Source organism: Meriones unguiculatus, chromosome 6 (assembly GCF_030254825.1).
Source record: "Meriones unguiculatus strain TT.TT164.6M chromosome 6, Bangor_MerUng_6.1, whole genome shotgun sequence".
NCBI classification, from domain to species: domain Eukaryota; kingdom Metazoa; phylum Chordata; class Mammalia; order Rodentia; family Muridae; genus Meriones; species Meriones unguiculatus.
In genome coordinates, this window is record NC_083354.1 from 137,704,714 (window position 1) to 137,710,038 (window position 5,325).

At 38.5% G+C, this 5,325-nt stretch overlaps 1 pseudogene; it reads left to right on the top strand.

The window, feature by feature from the left end:
* Positions 1 to 859: 859 nt before the first annotated feature.
* LOC110542437 (NADH dehydrogenase [ubiquinone] 1 alpha subcomplex subunit 10, mitochondrial-like) lies at positions 860 to 2,414 on the top strand (annotated as a pseudogene).
* Positions 2,415 to 5,325: the final 2,911 nt, after the last annotated feature.

The following is a 5,325-nucleotide window of genomic DNA, read 5'->3' on the forward strand; positions in this document are numbered from 1 at the left end:
TCTAAACTCTTTCCAAATAGTTTCTTCATTAAATGCCTGTCACCATTTTCTCTTTCTTGTTTTTGGTCTTTTTATCAGATAAAAAGACCAAAACTTTGGCCTTTTTACCTGATAGGTTCTGCAATAAAACAGTGGATTATAACTTCTCAAACATATGGCATCATAACATTATTACACTTCTTTTTCTAAGTGTAGATTGAGCATAGCAGTGCTGAGCACAGAAAGAGTTGCCTAACTAATTAAGTGCTTATTGATTGCTTTTAATTTAATTAATATCTTAGAATAATATGTGATTATATTTAGAGTTTTTATAATTGTGGTACTTAGTGAAAGAAATGATAGATCTTTCAAAGAGAAAGTTCTTCAAAAGATGTATAATAAATCACCATGACATTTCACAATGCATAATTACTAGAAAGTTTGAAAGTCATGCTAGATGCTTTCTATGAGGGAAATGTGCAGTTTTTATAAATAATGGCAAATGACATTGTGTCTAGTTATTTAATTTAGTGGCAGTTCATTTTATCCTACATTCTGATGGACCCTAATGTTGTAGACCTCCTGTTCAGATGTAACTGATTGACAGCTCAGTCTCCATGTGGGTACCCCAGTAAGGGAAGCAAGGGCTGCCTCTGTTATTAACTCAGATGCCTGCTCTTTGATCACTTACCTCTGGACCCATAGCTAGGGGCCATCTGGCTTAGGGGAAGAGGATAGGTGGGAAGAGGGAGGGAGGTTGGGACCAAGAGGAGATGAGGGAGTAGTCTACAATAGGGATATAAAATGAATAAATTGTAAAACAAAAATTATAGAAAAAATGAAAAAATTCAGTGCTCACATCCCTTTTAGTTTTGAACCTATGGCCTTGAGAATGCCAAGACTTGTCCCTTGGTGTCCTCGAACAGCCTCACTGACTGAGCCCAGCACAGCGGACAAATTCATATCAGTGTGCATTAAGCTGAGGTATGGGCATTTGGCTTTCATTCTTGGTGATAAGACAACTTCAAGGGCAGAGTAAACAGAATTTTAGAAAAGAAAGGCGACATAGAAAAACCTGGAAGGGACAGGAGCTCCACAAGGAGAGCAATGGAACCAAAAATCTGGGCCCAGGGGTGTTTCCAGCGACGGATACTCCAACCAAGGACCATGCATGGAGATATCTTAGAACCTCCCCCTCAGATGTAGCCCAGGGCAGCTCAGTATCCTAGTGGGTTTCCTAGTAAATGGAACAGAGGTTGTCTCCAACATGAACTCAGTAGCTGGCTCTTTGAGCATCTCCCCCTGAGTGGGGAGCAGCCTTACCAGGCCACAGAGAAGTACAGTGCAGCCAGTTCTGATGATATCTGATAGGCTAGGTTGAAAAGGAAGGGGAGGAGGACCTCTCCTATCAGTGGGCTTGGATAAGAGCATGGAAGGTGATGAGGGAGGGGAGTGGGAATAGGAGGGAATGTGGGAGGGGGCTACATCCAGGATACAAAGTGAATAAATTGTAATTAATGTAAAAATAAAATTTAAGAAAAGAAAAACTGAATGAGTACAGGTGAGTGATAACAGCAGATGGGAACATATGCTCTGGGCAAAACAAGCTCCCAGAGAAAGCTGCAGAGAAACTGGGCATGAAACACTTTCCAGAAGCAGGGATACTGTACTCAAGCAGCACCACAAGTGATATAAAGGCCCTTGACAGGGAATTTAGTGGCAGCTGTAGCTTAGAGAAATTTTATGATACTCCCAAAACCAAGGATCACAACAGCTACCGGCTGTAGTCCTGGCTGTGCCAGCCGCCTCCTACAGCACTCAGAAGCCCTGCAATACCTGAAGGAGCTGTGGTCTTGGAGTGCTCCATCTACAGTATCTTTGTCTTCCTCAAGGCAATGTACAACCAGGGCTTCATCCGAAAAAGCACTATGAAATTAAGCGGATCACTCTCCCAGAGTACCTGCCACGCCATGCCACCATTTATATCATGTGCCAGTGCCGGAGATACGGAGCCAGATCCAAAGGAAAGGAGATCCACATGAAATGAAGGTCGCCTCCCACTTATCTTCAGGACTTTGGGGATCTCTACAAGAAAACCTTCCTCCCAAAGTTGAGCGAGGTGTATTGGGTTTTGGTGTACAGAGCCTGGGAAGCTGAAGACTCAACCAAGGTGGTAGAGGATATTGACTATCTTAACTACAACAAAGGGCCTTGGCTTAAACAGACTGATCATACCTTTCACAAACTACGATGTTGGTTCAAGATGAGTTGGACATGCTGAATTACAAGTCCATCCCTGCTATCCCCCGGAATTCACTATTGGAGCTCACCAGGGTAGCCGGATCTATGACAGCTTCAGAAAGAGCTGCCAGGCCACAAGTACACCACTGGGTTACAATGCCGAGGTGGGTGAGAAGTAGATCCGGTTGAAGTGACTAGTCCCCTCTGCATAGCTGTGTCATAGCCATGAAGATGTCTGCTCTGCCCAACTCTATAAACTCCTCAGCATTACAAGACAATGGGGGCGGGGGGCGGCAAATAATCAAGAAATTACCAGAAGAAATTGTCTAACGAAAACACTCTGCCCTGTGCCTAGTCATAGTTGAAAGAATCAACTTCCATTGAAAAGGTTCTGGAAACTTCTAGTTTTATTTTGGAATCATCTGGGGAAAAAAACAAAAAGAAAAACAAAATTGGTCTCCTCTGAAAGACCAGCTCTCACTAGAAGCCGGTGTCCCTGGGCTGTTTCCTGGATCCTCTCAACTTCAGGAAATAAAGCTGGCTCAGAAGACCCTGAAAAAGGGGGGGAGGGGAATTCTGGCGCGCACACACACAACTAAATTCTAGTTTCCTTGAGAAGCTGTCCTGGGCCTGGGGGGTAATCAGCATATTGTGAGTTTATCAGTTTAACTTCCTTTGCTGTTTGTTGCATGAAGCTGTTCTTCGCCCAACTTGTTTGAGTGTTCTCCCTGGATTCTTGCATGCAAAAACACTTCAACACCAGATTGAACAGACTAAATGGCAATCCATGCAATACAGCTGCATTCTAGTCATTTAGTAGCTCAGGGAACTGGATAATATTTGCATAGAAAGTATCTAATCTCAGGCTGTGTTTCCTGATTAGTACAGAAAAATAGTGGGAATACAGTTTGGGATTCTGAATCACTACTCTTTGAATCACATCTTGGCATTGTACTGACAGTTTGCACACTTATCTAGAGCTACTAAATTGGTATATTGAAAAAGTACACATTTCTATGTTTTAGAAGGTTGGTAAACCAGATTAATGGGTGATTCCTTAAAGAGAAAATACCTTACATCTAAGAGGCCACATGAGTGTGTGGTGCCCTAATCCACAGGAGCAATAGATGCCACTTCTCTGGCTGAACCCGACTGCTCCCGAGTGATGGACAACATTCCCTCCAGCTTAGCTTGATGTTTGCCAAATAAAAACTAAATGTAGAATGATAGAACCACGTGTACAGGTCCTGCCTTACTGAAGTTATACATGGGAAAAGGAGATTTAAGCTAGCAGGTTCCAAACTGTAGTGTGAATAAAAAGCATACACTGTTAAAAATACTGGGGTTTGGAATGCTTATTGTACTGTAGTTATGATCCCCTCATGAATATACACATTGAAGGCAGCTGTATTTGTGTAAATCTCTCCATGAAACAATAACAATGATGACAATAGTGATAATCATTTTACAGCATTTGTATAATATTTTAAAATATGATTAAGTATAACAATAGAAGTTAATTATTTCTCTTTTTACTCAAACTTCATTTAGTCCCTAAAAATTCATTAAACCAGGAGACTTAAACAATTGTTCAAAATAAGAGATGGATAAAAAGTTGTCATTATTGACAAAAACTGAGTGCTGCCTTGTGGAGATGTTAAGAACTAAATGTGTTTGAGAAGCAACTGATTTTATTTTATTTTTAATTTACTGTGTGTACATGTGTGTATTTGTGTGGGGTACGCACATGTGAGTACACATTCTTGTGGAGGTCAGAGGCATTAGGCAATCCTTGTAGCTGGCATTAAGGGTGACTGTAAGCTGCTCATTGTGGGTGCTGGTGACGGAACACTGCTTCTCTACATTTCTAGTAAGCACTTTTGACTGCAGAGCCAACTCCTCAGTCAGTCCAGATAACTGATTAGTTTTTTTCAAGAGTGTCCTTTTCAAATTTATACAAAAGCTTTTCTCAATATAGTATAAACAAATATTCATCTACGGTTTTAAGAAATGTTTTTGGGTTGATTTGTTTATTTTTTTTTGAGGTATGCCTCTTGTAGCTCAGCATGGTTTTTTAATTCACTGTGTATGTGAAGATCACTTTAAACTTTTGCTCCTCTTTCCAGCCCCTCCCAAATAGAGATGTTTTTGGAGAAACTCTTAAATATACACCATGACTAGAATTTTTTTTTTGGTTGTGATATACTGTATAATTTGTCTCATAATGTATTTCAAAGGTATCAAAAAGCAACTTCATTGCTATGATCTTTTTCCCAAATAACTTGGCAATTCAGTTTCTATACTAGTAAATTCAGTATGATGATTATTAATCATGAATTCATATCTACTTTGGCTTGATTGATATTAAGACAGCTGGTATTGAACTTAAACAGTAATCATGAATTAAAATACATTAGAGCTCATTAAATCACAGCTTATTATATAAATGCTAATATAAGGTAATAAAAATTATGATAATTCAATGAATAAAATACTGGCATTGTAATAATTGTAAATATTTCTGTACATTTATTCTACCATCATAATTATCCTGAGATTACAGAAATACATTGCAATAGATTGCCAAGTCATTTGGTTTTGAGAGTTACAACTGTTTAGATAGGATGGTGGTTTTTAAGCATCTAATTCACAATTAATAATTCACACATCTTGTTTCTACAGCTATTTATAGCTGTAAATTTAATTATCTTCCTCATTCTTCCATTTTCTTGTTTCTAGATTATAGGTTTGTTATATAATATTACATAATAGAGGACAGACTATCCAGAAAATTGGGAAAGTAGGATTTTTATCTCAAACATAGCACTAATGAAATTCACATGCTACAGAGTATTGCTTTGATATATGTTGGGTATACTATTTAACTGTGGATATTAAAGTAAAATTAGTTTACATACTTTTAAGTTATTCAAAGGAGAAATAAGATCTGTTACATTTTCAGCTCTGTTTAACTATAGGCAAATAAATTAAATCCTTATTATTTCCTTCATTTATAGCCAAAACAAGAAACATTTGTCACTACTTTCTTTAAATATAGTCCTGTTATAAGATATTAGAAATATAAGAAGCAAAACATGGAGGGAA